Genomic DNA, 19,404 nt, shown 5'->3' with positions numbered 1-19,404 from the left:
AAATTGCTGATCACCTGTCCAGGTGAAATAGCATTCTCTGGTCTAAAGTTTATTGTGAAAGAAGATAAGGATCAGAGAATAGACAGAAGGGTGGCCTTGAGGGAGTTTGAAGAAAGGAAGCTTTCCAGATGATTGAAAGGAGAAGGAAAGAATTTCAGGAGATTCAAAGATTTGGGGATAGGGTGAGGAGAGGAAGGAAGGAGGTTAATAGGCTGGACAGGAAAGCCAGGATCCAGGGAGCTGATAGAGGAAAAGCTCTCAAGAAGGGAGAAGCCTTCTGCAGAAAAGTGGGTGGATTTGGGAAAACTCTACCATAAATAAATAGGATGACCATATAATTTTTTGCCCAAACTAAGATACTTGAAAAGGGACACCAATTAGATGAAAAGGGACACGATAATAGGAACAATAGGCATAAACCGGAATGTCCTGGACAAATTAGGACATGATAATCCTAACTGCAAGAGGCACTGTTGGAGGACTTAAAGGCCACCTCCGAGCTGGATGTAACTGTCTTAGCTCCAACTTGCCAACGTTTAGCATCTCACCATCACTCAGGAATGATTCCTGTCTGTGCCGGAGGGCTTTGCTTCATCCCCAGATACTTGTGCATGGACATCCCGTCTTCTGTATTTACTCAATGCCCTCAAAACACCCATAATCTCAAGAAAAGGAGAGTGGGGCCCTGAGCATTTGGTGTGAGGAGGCTTCTAATACCCATACTTGGAGGGATTGAACTGAAGGGCTCAAAGCACCCTGAATTGGGGCTGTGCTTAAAGATAGCCTGTTGGGTACAAGTTGAAAATATACAAGAAAAGAACAAGTATAAAGAATTAAAATGGTTTTATGCACTTCAAATAGCCATCACTCATTGTTTGATAACTACTGTATTTTGTCTGGACAAAGACCAATCTATGAAACACTTTGAGAGAAGGAATGTATTTTTTTTGTTTTTTGTTTTTTAGCGTGGATGCTCTGTTTCTTCTGCTTCAGGAGTAATAGGACTGGATTACTTATTAGAAGGAATGGTGAAAATCGGAAGCACTTATTAGGTATAAATCCCTATGTAAAAATCCCTATGTATTAGGTATAAATCCCTATGCTTTAAATTCAGAGCATTTGGGTCACGAATTCCAGGTACTCCCATACCTTTTTTTTTTTTTTTTTCCACTGTCAGTGCCCCAACAATAAAACTAAATCTTGGGAGCACTTGTGAATAGAATTGTAGAAGAGAGGCTCACTAGTTAGAAGAGTAGAATCCTGAGCAGAGCTGGAGTTCTGTATTTTTCAGTGTATTGATATTGTAAAATATATAGTAGGTAACATCAAAATTGCTTCCTTCTCTGCTTCCTGCGAGGAAAAAGGTAACAAGGAAGTCATTGTAAAGATGAATAATTTGGGAATAAGAATTTAGTTAAAATGGGATAAGCCAGTACCTGGGAATTGAGAAGTAATCCCTGAGATGAAATGGATAACAGTACAGTTGATGAGCAGGAAAATTCCTCAGTTACATGAGAGATAATAACCTTTGGAAAGGTTATCTAATTCTTTTTTTTTTTGGAGATGATGGCTATGTTTATGAGTACCTGGGAATTGAGAAGTAATCCCTGAGATGAAATGGATAACAGTACAGTTGATGAGCAGGAAAATTCCTCAGTTACATGAGAGATAATAACCTTTGGAAAGGTTATCTAATTCTTTTTTTTTTTGGAGATGATGGCTATGTTTATGGCCTTGATAATGGTGATGGTTTCACAGGTATATATTTATCCCCAAATTCACTGAGATGTAAATACATTAAATATGTACAACTTTTTACATGTGAATCATACCTTAATAAAATGGTTCAAATAAATAAATAAGTACATACTATTCATATTATTTTACCCTTGCCTTTTTTAGTGAACAACATATTGGGGCCAGGAGTGGTGCCTCACACCTGTAATCCCAGCACTTTAGGAAGTGAGACGGGTGTGTCACTTGAGCTCAGATGATCAAGACAAGCCTGGATAACATAGTGAGACCCTGTCTCTATTTTTTTTAAAAAAGTGAACAACATGGAAAGGTTATCTAATTCTTAAACAGAAAAGTTACCTGACTGACAATCAACTCTGCTTATGGTTCAAATGCAAGCAAAGTAATAATTTATATATAGGATTATTGACATCCACATATGGAAATAGAAGGGGCCACTGAGGAAAAATAGATCAATTTCTAAAATAAGCCTTGGACCTTTTTTATTTCCAGAAGAATGAATATTGATTAATATGTATTTGGTAGTAAAAATTCCATTTAGGGCTAATGATATTTGAGCAATTTTGCCATGTGTGTCTGCTTTATAGCATTTTGTATGGGGAATATCATAGCCAAAGTTGTCTCTGAATGTCTTCCTGCATTTCAGGGTAAGCATAACACAAATCACCTAATACTTTAATTGAGCTATATAATAATTACTACATGTATTTTAGAATTGGTTTTAATTTCCTTTCATTTTTCAATGATCCTGTTACACAACCAGGCGATTTGTATGTTTATGTGTAACATACCAGTATGTTTTTGTGTAATATTTAAATTTTACTTTTTTACTTTTAATTGTTTTCAGTATATGGCCTTATGATTTGCCATGTCTTTATATGGTTTGGTGAGTATAGAAACAGATGCTGTTTTTTAATTGCCTTTGTAAGAAACAATACAAATGAGCTCCTATTTATTATTCACATTATTTTTAGGTGTAGGGAAATCCTTGCATAGAGTCATAGAGTATTCAACTCTGATTGACTTTACTTATCGCTCCTTAGGCCATTATCCATTCATTATTCAATCATTTCTATATCAGTCCTTCTGGTGCTGGCTCAGAACTGATGCTATGGCTTCAGATAAGGAACACAGAAATGAGGAAAGGCCATTTAAAATGCGTCTTGTAGAAAGAAAGGGGGACAGAGAGAGAGACTGATTTGTTATATTTTGCTTTACAAATATCTCAGAAATCCTGCAACACCACCAAAGGAAAGAGTACCTTGTCTCTTCTTAAATTGTTCTTTTGTTGCGTCTTTTTCTTTCATCACCAACCCTGATATTTCTGGAGGAATAATAAAAGGTAAGACAGAATATTTTTTAAAGACCCAATTTAAGAGATTGTAAAGCCTTGAAACAACATTCTTAATGAAGCCTTTAAATATTTAGGTCACCACATTCTATTTTTTTCAGAGACCCATTTCGAGGTAGGTCAAATGTGCAATCTGCTTCTGAATGTAGATTTAAGATTAATGGCATTTTTTAAAACTTTCTCTGCTTGCACAAGTTATTAAGCAAAAAGAAGACAAACATTTCAACTTTGCTTAATAGCTGTTTAAAAGATAAGCGGCTTTTCAAATTCTTTTCTCAAATCAATAATATTACCAGTTGTTCATTCATCACAAATATTTATTGATATACCCACTATGTGCCAGGCACTTATCTAGAGGCTGGGGATACTGCAGGGAAGATAACAAAGTTCCAAGTCTCATGGAGACTTTATACGGTTAGCTGCTGTTCAGTTATCTATTTCTCCATTATAAACCATCTCAAAACCTAGCAGCTTAAAACAATTCATTATTATCTCTCATGATTCTGCAGATTGAAGAACCATTGAAGCTCAGCTAGATGGTTTCCCCTGGGATCTCTCATGTAGTTGCAGCTGAGGCTGTTGTCATCTGAAGGCTCACCGGGCGGGACATTCAAGATAGCCTACTCTTACAGCAGCATTTGATACTGTTTGTTGGCTGAGAGTTCAGCTAAGGCTATAGACTGGAGCATCTATAGGCAGCCTGTTCATATGGCATGGGCTTCTTATAGCATGATGATTGGCTGGGTTCAAAAACAAACATTACAGAACAAAGAAAGTGAAACTGTCAGGTCAGCTGCTGCTGCTGCTGCTTTTTTTTTTTTTTTTTTGAGATGGAGTTTCGCTCTTGTTGCCCCAACTGGAGTGCAATGATGCAATCTCAGCTCACTGCAACCTCTGCCTCCCAGGTTCAAGTGATTCTCCTGTCTCAGCCTCCCAAGTAGCTGGGATTACAGGTGCCTGCCACCACATCTGGCCAATTTTTCATATTTTTAGTAAAGACAGGGTTTCACCAGGTTGGCCAGGCTGGTCTCAAACTCCTGACGTCAGGTGGTCCACCTACCTCAGCCTCCTAAATTGCTGGGATTATAGGCATGAGCCACTGTGCCCAGCCTGTCAGCTTCTTTAGGCCTCAGCTTAGATATTGGCAGAGCATCACTTCTTTATTCTATTTGTCAGAGTAGTCACAAAGTCTGCCTTGATTCAAGTGTAGGGAACATAAACCACACTATGGGAAAAGTGTCAACTTGTAGCCATCTTTGCCCTTTGCAGTGCATCATATCAGGAAATACATGACATCAATTTGTCTCATTTTGATGATGTTAACTTTGATAGCTTGGCTAAAGTGGTATCTGTCAGATTTTCACTATAAAATTACTATTTTTTGTAGTTAATAAGTTATTGCTTAGGAAAGGGCATGAGAAGCTCTGGAAGTGTTCTCAATCTTGATTTTGGTAGCCATTGCATTAGTATATGCAAATGTACAAATACATCAAGCTGTACATTTCAGAATAAAGCATTTTACATACATTAGTATATTGTGTTTAATACTTTAATAAAAAAGAAAAAAATTTAAAAATTAAATTCACCATTGTTACCTTCATACCTTGCCCTATTGTGCGTCCTTTGGTTGTTTGGACAGTGATCCCACTAATCTCCCAATTACAAAGACTGCAAAACTCAGACACAATGACTGTTCTGTAATTCGCCCCTGCCACCAGCTTCCTGCTTCAGTAATGACTCTCTATAATTCAGTTTTCAACTAGCACTCAGGCTAATTTTTCCAAAAACACAAATATGAAAATGCTGCTCCTTTGTGATAAATTCATTCTATCATCTTAGGATAAAATCTAAGTTCCTTAAGTTATAAGGAACTCCGTGCCTACTTAATCTCTCCAAACTCATCTCTCATGACTTTCTCAATGGGAACTCCAGCTTTCCTAAGTTTCCTACCGAGATATGTATTTACCTATGACCTAAAATGCAAAATAACACTTCAGAGATTTATTGAATGGCAGTTTAGTTCAATTCTAGCTAGTGAATATTACTGAGTGTTAATTCGGTGCAAGGCTCTGAGCTACGTAAGAGTTATGATAAAGAATAAAAATAGTCCCTGCTTGCTAGTTGGGACAAAAGAAGTGTGCAGATTACCCCATTACAGGGCAAAATTTAGTAAGTGCTGTAAGTATAAACACAATGCAATGGGGAATCAAAGGTGTGAGAGATGAAACCCTTGTTGAGCATGACTTATTTGCCTGAATTAGTGGTACTGTCCCAAGAAAAATGAATGGAGCTGCTATTTAAGGGGAAAAAGAATACAAAAGTAATTACTTCACCAAAGAATTCAGGTTCCCAGCAAGCCTAGTCCCTTTGTGTGGCTGGTGTATTTGGTGACTATGCATGCAGAAGGTCTTCCACTCCCTGTGAATATACTCCAGTTCTTGAGAGGCTATTTAAGTATTCATCCTTTGTGTGGTTTTGATTTTCCTATGCTGGTAGATATTGTTAGCATTTTGATTTTCTCCTTGCAGAGCACTGCTGTGGCTGGTACAGTGGAGGCTGGCACTCCACCTTGATGCTCACTGTGGGGCTTTTGTGCAGAGTCTGTTATCCTCAAAGAGCCCTCTTTAATGTTTACAGAGAAGGTGTGACCTCTAGCAGAATCGCAGAGCTTCACATTTTATTAGACACCTACTGTTCTTTTTATACCTACTATTTATATTTATGTGCATTGGAATCCTTTGACTATATAGCTGCTATAGAAGAGCCAACTGCATTAGCTTGCTTGGGCTGCAGAATAAAATATCACAGACTGGGTAAATTAAGCAAACAACAGCAATTTATTTCCTCACAGCTCTGGAGGCTGAAAGTTTGAGATCAAGGAGTTGGCAGAGTTGGTTTCTTCTGAGGCCTCTCTCCTTTGTTTTTAGATGACCATTTTTTTCTCCCTGTGTCTTACATGGTCTTTCCTCTGTGCCTGCTTATATGCTAATCTCCTCTCCTTATAAGAACACCAGTCATATTGGATTAAAGCTCACCCTAATGACCTCATTAACCTTAATTACCTCTTTAAAGGCCCTATCCCCAAATATAGGCACATTCTGAGGAATTCGAGTTTCAGATTTCAACATATGAATTTGAGGAGTTGGGGACATAATTCATCCCATAACACCAACTTGTGTCAGATTTTAGCTGCGTATGTTTATTTAAGGGCACAAGTTGATCTTGGTGCATTTTGCATTGCATAAAGTTCAGGTTAGTTTATGCTGCAATTGAGACTGAATATTTCTGTTAATGATAATTGGGACGTCTGCTCATTGAAGCATTGTATACCATTGGATGATATCTTAATCAAAGTCAAGTCTAGTTCCCTCATTTTGCAGGGTCAGGTCTGGTGTCTAAATTCAAACAGTTAAAAGCAGAGTCTAGAATGCAGCATCCTGTTCCCTGATCCACCATGCAGTGTTTCACCTACCTTGTAATAACACTTAACTTCCTGAAGATGATCTGGAGATGCTGGATGACTTCAGAGTTTCTTCCTTGTCATCAGAAATAAAATCAATCGTAGGTATAGTTTTTGGTTTAAGAGTTCTAATTGTGTTCTGGTGCTTTGAATATATTTGCAACTCGTATTTAATATTTCTAGTAATTTTACATAAGTGAATTAGAGGTTTTAGAGCATGTTAGCAAGGCACATCTGTGTTCAGATATCAGCTTCCCCACTACTGGGAAGTTATTTAAACATCCTCAAGTTCATTCTCCCACCAACAAAAGTCACCCACTATTTATATAGCTGTGACGATATATCAAACTAACCAGAAATAGGTGTATGAACTTCATAATCTTCAGAATAAAACACAACCCACATTATAATAACAATGAAATTGCCCTATCATAATTGTGATAATGATAAAAAATTGATTTCTGGATCTCTAGAATTATCTTCTCTAGCTATTATTGTCTTCATGGCTTTGTAAACGTAAATCCTCTCTTATGCCCCCCAGTTTGTAAACTTGTATTACAATTTTGAATTTTTTTCAGAAACTATAGTATGGTTTATTAGTATAAAATAAAGTGATTTTACCTTGTAAGAATTTAATTAATTAGAAAGAGCAGAATTCTGTAACATAATATTTTAATTTAAAAGAAATGTCAAACGACTTGTGATAATAGATCATGAGAGATAATATGAGATACAAGACATTGAAGAGAAGATTAATTCATAATGATTTAACTTGATACATAGTATAATATAGTCAGACTCCATCACTTGGAATTTTTTTTTTGCTTGTACTGGGCAGAAGCAGATCGTTTTAAAAAGGAATCTCTAAGAAAGCAATCATTTTGAGTTTAAAAACTCAAATTGTTTTGAGTTTTTAAGAGTAATTTATCCTCCACAACAAGTTGAATTTAGTATATTGCAATGTATTTGAGGAAATTATGCTAATTACAAATGCCATGATTATCTATTATTTCCTCAACTGGACTTCTATTTAGAAAGTCCAGTTTATACGTCCTAGTTTGTCCTGTGAATTTACAATGGATAAAACTGCATGCCTTTAAAAGTATGCTATAGCTCAGAGACTTGTCATTCATACAGTTTTCCCTTTTGCTAGCTTGATTTGAGAGATTTCAAATCAATTATGACGAATTTTACTTCAATGATGGTAAATTTTTAATGAGACTAATAATCTATAGGAAACCCAGAAGTAAAACCTTTTATTCCTTTGTAGGATAGTATCAATATATGAACCATTGCGTTTATAATGATAATGGTGATAATAATATTACCATGGTACCTATTTACAGTGTTTGTTATTTGCCTGACATCATGCTAAGTACTTTCCTTATTTCATTTTATCCTCAAAATTATTCTATATGGTGGTTTCTTCTATTATCTCCACCTTACAGATGAGGAAACTGAATATTAGAGTGCCGAGTACTTACTTGACCCAAGGCTGTATTGGAAGTCAATGGGGGAGGGGCTATCCCAGGTGTGATTCCTCTCCAAAGTCCTCATCTTGACCACGGTAGGAGGTGGGGCCTGCCTCACCACCACTACACTTGTATTCTACTTGTAATCCTCACTAGCAAGGGAGACTCTTTTTTAACTTTGAGACCGGGAATGAATATGACCAATGCATACAGCAAAGATTCCCAGAGAGATAAATTTCAAAGGGATATGATATATCACAGTGACTCTTACAGGGGAAGTGGTCATTGGGTATAGCATAAAAGGAGAAATAGGAATTCACTGTGGAGGAAACTTTAGTATAGATGGGACGCATGTGCCAATGCATAGAGATGAGACAGAGAATGTGGGAATGACCAATTATTTTACCCAAATCTGGGTCAGTGGTGTGCCTTGCATTCTTTCATCCCACATAATTCTGCTCCCTACCAAGGATTGTGCATTTGATTACTTTCACAGGCTTCAAACACCTAGACTATCTAGTATTGCTGGAGAGTATCTTTCCATTTCCAGACTCTTATGCAGTCTTGCTATTTGCCTCATCTTTGGTGAATCAGTGCTGGCCCTTGAGGTGCAAACTCATGGTTCTGTGAGGCATCCTTGGTGATGGGATGCTGATGGAGGCTTTCAAATGCTGATTAATTAGACCCTCATAATTTAGGCATTTCACTGGCTTAGAGAAAGAAGGTCAGCCCCTAAAGGAGGCTCCTAAAGACAGGCACTGAAAGCCCTCGCTTCTCTGGACAACATCTTACTATATTTCTCATGGCATGTTGGTTGTTATGGTGATAGCAAAGGAGAGGAGGCTGAGCACGTATGGTGCAATGGAGGTTTTGCTTTAAGGAGAGGGAAGTAGTAGGCTCTAGCATCTTATACCAAGGTCCACTCTCATTAAATGGTCTTGGCTATCATGTCACCTGTATCTATGATGCTGGTATATGTTCCATACACAGCAAATACACCCAAGAATCCTCAAAACATAAGAAAAGGAATGTGACATCCGTGCTTGTTTTCACTAGCCTCTGCCATCACTTAAACCTCTTGACTTGCATCTATAGTCCCATCCCAGAGGCAATACTGGTACATTACCTCCGTTCTACTCTTTGTTAACAGCACTTAAAGTTTTCAGAACTATTTCTCCAGTTCTATCACTTACATATCTGGTTTTAACAATAATAATTAAAACACGAGTAAATATCTAACCATATTTAACCCTTGTTATTCTTTATGTCAGTTCAAATATTGCTTCTACTGACTTTGACTTCAAGCAGAATTAACTAATCCTATTGGTTTGGTCTCATAGAGAGACCTAAGATTCTAGCAAATGTACATGCTACCCTCAACCCCATACCTAACAGTTTTGAGTGAGAGGGCTTTGAGTGGCCAGACATCATATAGGGGCTTTCCTGAACTCTCTCCTTCCCAGCTGATTGTGATAGAATGTGTTTCTATTTTTTTTTTTTTTTTTGAGATGGTGTTTCGCTGTTGTTGCCCAGGCTGGAGTACAATGGTAGGGTCTCAGGTCACTGCAACCTCTGCCTCCCGTGTTCAAGCAATTCTCCTGGCTCAGCCTCCTGAGTAGCTGGGATTACAGGCTCCTGCCACCACACCCAAATAATTTTTGTACTTTTAGTAGAGACAGGGTTTTACTATGTTGGCCGGGCTGGTGTTGAACTTCTGACCTCAGGTGATCCACCTGCCTTGGCCTCCCAAAGTGCTGAGATTACAGGCGTGAGCCACCGTGCCCAGTCTGATAGAATGTCTTTTTAAACAGACACCCTATCAGTCAGAACTTGGAGGCCATACAGTGCCCCTTCAAACAATTATGGGTATGAAAAATGAAAAATAGCCTCCCCCACACTCCCTGCTATATTAATTTAGGATTTGGAAGGAAGCTGGGAGGGGTTGGCCTAGATTTTGTTCTGGCCTACTTGAAACATCAAAGAATGAGACAAAGCAATTGGACACAACAGTATTAAAAACATCTTTGGTCAAAAGGTGAAGGTGGAGCAGCAAAAGTTTATCCTTTATCTTCTGACAATGGTCCTTCCTCATTGTCAGAGAGAGAAGGAAGGTAGGTTTCTTTTTGAAAAGGAAGACATAAAACGTTGTCAAGAATTTGAGGAAGGTGGTTTGAATTTTTCCTTGGATTTTCAAGAATCCTATTTGCATATATTAATACTTTTACTTATTCTAAAAATAAAAGAGGAAAATAATAATTTTGAGGCAGGGTAAGCCAGGGATGAAGATACAGCTAAAAAGGTTTTAAAATAATGCACATATCTGCAGCAGTCTTGATTCACTTTCACTGATATGTCAGAGAAGATGGAGAAAGGAGATTAAGCTATTTTCCTCCTCCAGGACTCAAACTCCTCTCTTTCCCAGCAATCTAATTTTCCTTTTTCAAAATTCCAACTTCGTGTTTATTTTTTTCAATGTAGTATACAATTTAGCCGATCATTTATCCTTCCTCATTCATCATGTTGTATACTTAGCTTAATAAACATCTTATTCTCAGAAGGATTCCAGAAGAAACTGAAGTCACACAGGCTCATTTCCTTGCTTTACCTCAGAACAACACAGTAATATTACCTAGATATTTCTATTTTTACCCTATAATGAGGACACTCGATCTAAAATTGCACACAGCCCTGAGCTGCTACATTTTTGGTTCACTTTAACCTGAATAAGGGCTTCAGAGTTTGCTGAAATCAGATTCATGCCATGCCTGTTTCAAGGCAGTACATGGCTTGTTACTCTCAGAATTCAATGTTTATTTCTCATTGTAATGAAAAAGGCCCTCTGGCTGTCCAACCAGCTGTAATTTCTCACTAGTTCTGAATAAACATTTCAAACCATAATGAGTTATTGTTGAATTTTATGAAGAAAATGGAATTAAGAGACAGAGTAATTTATAGCTGTACTGGCCACCCATTAAAGTTTTTCAACAAATGTGGGTGAAGCAAAAAGATGTAAGGCAAAAAGATGACTGTGGTTTTAAAAAATGTGGAATAACAGCTGAAAAAGATTGATGTTACCCTACCAGACTCCTCTGTGAAAGAAACAGGCAAAACTTCTGTCCTTGCTGGTATGAGATCTCCTACTCCACGGTAAGAAAACCTGCCATAAAGATGAGGTTGGATCCCCTAAAGCGGGCCTACATTTTAACCTAGGAGCTGACCCCGCAGGATCCACCACGGCCCACACCTTCCCACCCTCGAAGATGATGAGTTTTAGCCTGGAAGGACAGCAACCTACGGAAGGTGATCCCTGTATCAAAGAGGCCTGGGCCCATATCCTCTCTAACCTGCACTTCCTTTGAGACACGGATAATGGTACCTTGGTGAGTGAAACCAGAGCATCAGTAAATTAAGAGCTCTCCTAGGTGTTTTGAAAGATCCTTCTCTGTATCCAACCTTTAATGCCCAGGCATTTGCTTGGGTATTGTCTTCCTGAGTCTCATGAAGTTCCCTTTTTACACCGTGAAATAACAGGATACATTTTTTTAAAATAATTAAATGAACATTCAACATTTGAGCCAAAAGGAGTCAAAATAAAAAACTGAAGCTTTTGAACTTTCCATGCTTTCAAAGCTCTAGCCGTGGGACCAGAAAATGGCTTTCTTTGTTTGAAATTGTACATTTGGCTTATAAGTAGAATTTTGAGAAAGATCAAGGAGCCTCAGTATGATCAATGATGGCACAGGAAGTTGGGCTTCCACAAGAAAGGGGAAAAGAGAAGCTTGAAAATTCAGTTAGTAAGCATGGGTTATGAAGTGCATGAAGTTTTTGCAAAACCTGAATGCAAAAGCATTCAGCATTACTCCTTGGAGCAGGCACGGTGCCACACATCTTCTGAGTTGCCAGTTTCTCTGGAGCTTCCGTGCTCTCTTAGAGGAGAGAAAATTATGTTTAATTTTATATTCACTGGTTGGATTTCTTAAACCACTTTAAATATCAGAGCAGCATTCTTAACATAAACAGAAATGTTGTTCTGAACTGATTATTTAAATGAGTTTTTCACTTTCACAGGCTGGAAATCTTTCAGGAGATTTTGTTTCCAAAAGAATTTTAGAAAATACTAGCATAGATGTTTCATTAAACTAAGATGTGATAAAGACCGGAATACTTTTAAAATTACCGATTATAAATCTTCAGACAAACGGATGGCTTATACATATCGAGTCTGTGCTTGAAAACATCTTCATATTGCCAGAAGGCTGTGACTCAAATTCAGAGTAGAAAAAGAGATGCAAAATGTCGATCAGGAATGTATAAAAATAATCAGGCTTTTTGGCAGAAAAGTAAACCTGGTCACTGAATTTTGGCTTCTCTAGTATACAACAATACCAACCTTAGATGCTGAAAAAAGACTCTTACAGAATGGTTCCTAGCTAAAGAGAAATTCGATTGTTTTAAAATATACTGATATTTACATAAGCTGTTTTGCTTAAAATGGCAATGCCTTGTTTTAAAATAATGATGTTAGGCTCTTGAAAATGATTTGATTCTTGTATCTGAGGGCACTATGATCATAAAATCTGACTCAATGAGGGAAGAAACATGTATCCTCACAGGCCCTACAGAGGAAATCACCAGACTGATTCAAGTTTTTGCCTTATTTTTTCGCTTAACATTTTATAATGCAAGGGCATTTGTTTCAGGACACTTTTCAGCATCCTACTCTATGTATCTCTTTTGGGAAACTGCAGCTGCCCCAGGGAGTGCTATTGTGGGTACCCTGGAGGGAAGAAGGATTTTATGAAGCGTAAAAAAAGGAAAAACTCTATGTATATGTTTTTGATCTTGGTGTTTCCCTCTTTGACAGTAGATTGGTCTTTTATATTTCTGTATTTCATTAATATAGAACACAGAGAAACTGATCAGTAAATGATATTTATTTATTTATTTGAGTTGGAGTCTTGCTGTGTCACCCAGGCTGGAGTGCAGTGGTGCCATCTCAACTCACTGCAACTTCTGCCTCCCAGATTCAAGCGATTCTCCTGCCTCATCTTCCCGAGTAGCTGGGATTACAGGAGCCGGCCACCACACCCGGCTATTTTTTGTACTTTTTAGTAGAGACGGGGTTTCACCATAATGGCCAGGTTGGTCTCGAACTCCTGACCTTGAGATCTGCCTGCCTTGACCTCCCAAAGTGCTGGGATTACAGGCGTGAGCCACAGCGCCTGGCTCAGTAAATGAATTTTGAATGAATGAACACTTCAGACCATAGCAGATCCACATAGACAGAATCCAGCCTGTATCATACTACAATTAATATAACACATTTTAAATAATAAATTGAAGGTGTTCCATTAAAAATGAAGAAGTTCAAAGCACATGTAAGCTAAGAATTGTTTTTCTGTCATGTGTCTTTACAGTGTCACTGCCACTTAGTAGACGTTACTCTTTCTGGAGCAATACTGAGGGAACCAAATTGTGCAGGACTTGATAAGCCATGCTGAAGAGTTTACAATTGATGCATTAGGCCCCAGGAAGCTCCCGAGCCATTCTGAACATCAGAAATAATTGATGAGAATAGTATGCATGGGATAATTGGGGCCGCGAAAGTGCTGGAAAGCAGGAAGACGGGGTAGCAATTTATTTCGACTCGTTCAGGTGTTGCAGGAACAAGAACTGGTCTTAGATGGTGTCAGTAGAAATGGAGAAAAGATGGATATTAGAGGTATTTTGAAAAATTACAAATTCCTTGCAGGCCAGAATTTTGTTTTACTTCTCTCTGTGCCTGTTCCATCACCCCAACGTCAGGGGTGCTAAGAACCTGATAAGCATATGTTGGAGTAAATTGGACTGTGTGACGGGATATTGTGAGTGAAGATTAAATATATAGCAATAATGCCTACAATGCCAATGGTGGGCTGCTTAGAATTAATATTCAGTTAGATTTTAAAAAATGATTCCAATATACCAGTGAATAGGAAAATGGTGATATTCTTGAGAGACTTTCCTGGCATAAAGGTCATAATGAAACACCAATTCCACCTTTGCTTGTGGTGCCTTTCAGCCTTCTCCAGACAGAATTCTTTGTTTCCTCCTCTGAGCTTCATGGACACTGTTCACTAAGTATATCATTGCACATATCACATTGTATGGCTGTTAATTCACTCGTATTATAACTTCTTGAAGGTAGGGACCTAACCATGTTATTTTAAAAAATTTGATATATAATTATCACTCAGAAAAACACATAAACTGTAAGTGTACAGCTCAGTTACTTCCTACTTATGTATATACCCATGTAACCACTACCTAAAGCAAGGTATTGAACATTTCAGTCATCTCAGAACATTCCCTCCTGCTTATTCGCAGTCAGTAATGCCTCAGCCTCGCCCCAGGTAACTTGTTCTAACTTCTACTGTGTAGATTAATTTTGCCTGTGAACTTCATGTAAATGGAACAGTCTTATATGTGTCTTTCTGTGGACACATGAGTTCATTTCTCTTGGGTATATACCTAGAAGTGAAGTTGCTGAGTCATAAGTGTGTGCAGTTTTTACGTTATTATGAACTGCTGGCTGGGCATGGTGGTTCACACCTGTAATCACAATACTTTGGGAGGCCGAGGCAGGAGGATTGCTTGAGGCCAGAAGTTCAAGACCATACTAGTCAACATAGCAAGACCCCATCTCAATTTAAAAAAAAAAAAAAAAGAAAAGAAAAGAAAAAAAGTTTAATAGTTTTCCAAGGTTGTTGCATTTTACTCTCCCTCTCACCATTAATGAGTGTTGCAGTTGCTCCACAGCTGCACCAGTTCTTGGTATGGCCAATCTTATTTTAGCCATTTGGATAGATATGGACTGTGGTTCCAATTTGTATTTATCTGTTGAGGAATGATGCCAAACACCTATTCATTTGCTCATTGGCCATTTGGATAACTTTTGAAAAGTGTCTCTTGAAGTGTTTTGTATATTTAAAAAATTAGATTCTTTTCTTATTAATTTATCATGTTACTTTTTGAATACCCAATGTTCAACATAGTGACTGGCAATTAACAAATATTTTTAAAGGTTTGTTCAATAAGACAATAAGAGTAAATAAAACTGGCTTTATTTGCAAATGTTTCTATGTCACTGGCCACAGGAAATGGGTTGTGGAAGTGATTAGTTCCTATAGTACATTTAAATTTGTTGGTTTTTGAAAATATCAAGACATAAATTCTAAACACAGCTGGTCGTATTTGTGATAGAAGCACTTGTGATTTTACATTAAATTTTGGTTCATTCATGCATTTAAAGTATTCATTATCATAGTGTCTGGAAGCCCAGAAAGCTTTTAGACTAGAATACAAATTGTAACATTATCTTCTGTTTTCCTTTTATCATGTTAATGTGATAGATTAAACATGATGTCTAAAATGCAGGATCTATTCTACTAGCTACACATTTTTATTTGATTGCTAGACTAGAAATTTGCTTTCTAATCCCTTAAAGACAGATGAACTTTTAAAAATATGAAAAAAATTCAAAGTCCAGATTTAAGATTATTTTATATTTTAATAATGATTTTTCCAATTATAGACTAATAGCCAATTTTGAATATTTATAAAGTATGGCAATATAAAGAAAAAGCAACTTTATATTTCTACTGGGAACATATGGCCTTGTTGTGTTTTGTACACGTGTGTTTGTGCACATGTAAATATATGTGTGTGTGATCCATGTAGCTGTTTATTTTTGTAGTTTCAACTCAATTTTCTCCTACGATATATTGGAGATCTATCATACACATATATTGTATGCATATGTGTATAAAGAGAAAATTTGCTTGTTTTATACATGTGATATCTTTTGTGTAGCTCTTTGCTTCTTGTAGCAAATCTGAAAGGGGTACTTATTAATCTTTTTCCACTATCTGTGCTTTTTCGGGATGACAACTCTATCCATCTTTCCTGCACTCTGGCACCTAACATCATACCTTGTGTATATAGCATCATACCATCTTCATATAACTCATCAAATGTTAATTTATTAATAGGCTTTGAAAGCTGCTGGCTCTTTCAGAGACTTCCTCATTGTGATGAGGCCAGATTGAATGTATTAATTGAAACATGGGCTGTGCTATGTGATCCCAATGGATGTGAGAAATTCATGGTTTGCTTCCACTCCTGAGGTTTTATAGATTCAGATGCTCAAAAGGATCCTTAAAGATCTTCCCATAGAATTCTATGCGTACAGGCAGACAAATTGTTGAACTCTCTAGGATAGCCATGAATTCTCTTGAAACTTTCTAAAGTGCAGACTATTGAAATATTTTAGCAAGTACAGTCTCTGCCAAATGTTACTTCATGGGTAGACTTAATTAGTAATTTAGTTATGTTTGAAATAGCTCAATTTCAACTTCAACTTTGTTTAACCTTAAAACATAATTATATTCAATATTTAGGTGATAAGATGAAAATGACAGCAGAAAGCAGTATGCTGAATTTACATGTACAGATGTTTATTCTCTAAATCTTGAATATATAAAATTGTAGTCCTGCAAGTTAATGTGACACATAGTTTTAAAATATGAAAATTAAATGTGATTTCATAAAATTTCACTTGTAGAGCAACAAACCTACAGGAAATAGGTAAGTGTAAAAATAGTGATCTCTGATTTGAATCTATTTTCCTTTAGATATTTTAGCATGAATAAATGCTTTGTATATAATGTACCTTCAAAATTACCATTAAAAAGTTTTAGAACAAAATGAAGTTTATGTGGATCAACTGTGAAAATCTTACACATATTTGAAATGAATTTTTTAAATTTCAAAATCTTTAATGTAAATAAAAATGCATCCTTACCCCAAATTTTCCCCTCAGGCAATGGACAGTGCCAGGTGTTGGGAAGATGGCTCCTCCTTTGTAATTGTCTCCCAAGAGTTTTCTATGAAAGGAGAATCTACTCAAACACCTTGGGTAGGCCAGGATGGCTCTGAAAGATGGGCGTATACCTTTCCTATCCTATGACTTTTCTAGGCTTTATCATGTTCAAGCTGTGAAATTTTTGGCAGCAGTGCTACCAAGCAGCCGAACCCAGGCATACTCTGGTATGAGGAATGCTAAGCCTGCGTGTCACCACTGACGCCTTACGGGGTGGAAGGGTTCTGCTTTCCTTTTTTCTGCTGCTCCTTCCCATAATGTTGTCAGTCCTTACTGGGAAGAATGAAGCTTTTGAGTGTAACCAGAGTGCATCAGCTGTATTCTTTATAGTTGATTATTGGCTAGTAACTAGGAACTCAAATATTGAGCCCCTACCCAATGTGGTGTCGAAATTCTGTAATATAAGAAGTCACTTGTAAATTTAGTTTTCCCTACATCTGAAATATTATTTAACTAAGAAAACTCAAAAATTCAATAAGATTAATGAATTTAAGTTCCTTGAGTAGTTTCATATCAAAGTATTTAGCGGGGTTAAAATAACTTCATATGCTATATATTCCAAAACTTATTTCACATTAAGTACAGAGCATTACAACATAGTTTGTGCTTTTTGTGAATAAGGAGATGGAATGTTTATGTTGTTTACTCTCTTAAATGCATCCCATTAAAAATATGATAAGATAGACACATTCTATTATTAATCCCCAATGTTCCCTTTCCCATTATATATCATGTCTGTTGATCACTGCTTAGGAGACCTTGTTGGCCCCACGTGTTTCTAAAATTGCCAATTAACAGCCTTGCCCAGATGCAGCTTGTTACCAGCCACAAAGGAAGAATGTTATTTTATAACAGGCAACTTGTTTCTCCTGTGATTGGGCTAAAAACATGTAAGTAAAGCTATATGAAACAAAAGATGTCTTCGGGGTTGATTCGAAACTCAGAACCTTCATGGCAAATTTTACTATGTGCTTCAGTACGTCTCCTGTGAGTATAAAAACCCTGGAGACCGGACGTGTTGTTTTGCTTCACTCAGTGCAAACTGCTTTGAGACTCTTGGACACTATTAAGTCAAATTTTAGTTCAGACATTTTGTTCAGACCTAAACTCTGAATGACACTTTCTCAGTTGATTGAGAGGGAAGAACAATATCTGGGAAATATTCACAATGTGATACAAATGCCAAAGTGTTCAACTTGAGCTTTTTTTTCCTGTGAAGTTAAATATGTACATAAATTTATGATTATGATATATTTAAAATATATCAGCCCTTGATGTTTTATGTTCTGCTGTAAAAATGTTATTTTTTTCTCTGTCTTACACTCTGTGGCCTGGATAATGATGTCTTAAGTCTGGGCGTGTTTTTCTTGAGAAGCATTTGTATTCTTTTTCTTTTACATGTTTCCTCCTACTTCAACTTTCCTCCTCCCACCATGTAGCGCCAAATAAATATTTGCCTTCTCATTTTTAATCTTTTATGTTTTATTATATTACTGTGAGTTTATGAACCTACACAAAAAGTTGCTGTCTGAATAAGATAATACTTGGCCAAGTTATAAAAGATACATCAATCTAGATAAGTTCATTTAGAAATAACTATTATCTACTGAATCTTGTGAGGATAAGATCTAGTCAATGCTTATAAGAAGCATATATTCTAATAGAAATAATAATAACAATATCAACACATTGCAATCTTATATTGTGTCAGTGTAAAGTACATTACATTCATTATCTTCTAAGATAAATTCAATTATCCCCATTTTTCAGATGAAGAGATCAAGACCCAGAGAGGTTAAATAGCCTAAGATTGCATAGGTTAAATGGGACCCAGGAAGGACAGAGATTTTGACTGAATCTGTCTGACTCAAAGCTGACATATTTGCATCATGCATTAACATAATTGTGCAAAGCATTGGGTGATTGAGAGTTCAGGTGTATAGACGAATGTTAGAAAACAGAAAACAATTCCAGATTTGGATTGTCAGGGGTAGGTTCTATGGAAAACGTGAGCAGGTAGAAGTGGTAGGTTGAAAATGTGAGAAAAAGAAGGCTTTGAGAGCTCTTGGGAAAAAAATTCACACCCCATGCAAATCTGTGCAGGTTGTTCCATATGGTGTCTGGAAGTGCTCAGGGTCCCCACATTTGCCAGTATTGTCAGGCAGCCTATGCACAGAGTGAAAACTGTGTTCCATTAACTGAGCCTCTGGGTGGTCTTATATGTTCAAAGCCCAGTGGGTTTGATCTGTGCTATGCCATTGACATAGAGCTTTTGGGAAAATGACAGCATTAGTTTCAATTAGGGCATTCTATACTTGTCAGAGATTTTATAGTTTACCTATTTTCATGAAAATGATCTTATTTTGTTCTTGAGATGGCGTCTCACTCTGTTGCCCAGGCTGGAGTGCAGTGGCGCTATCTCGGCGTACTGCAAGCTCTGCCTCCC

This window comes from Symphalangus syndactylus, chromosome 2 (genome assembly GCF_028878055.3).
Source record: "Symphalangus syndactylus isolate Jambi chromosome 2, NHGRI_mSymSyn1-v2.1_pri, whole genome shotgun sequence".
NCBI classification, from domain to species: Eukaryota; Metazoa; Chordata; class Mammalia; order Primates; family Hylobatidae; genus Symphalangus; species Symphalangus syndactylus.
Note: the sequence above shows the minus strand (reverse complement) of the source record.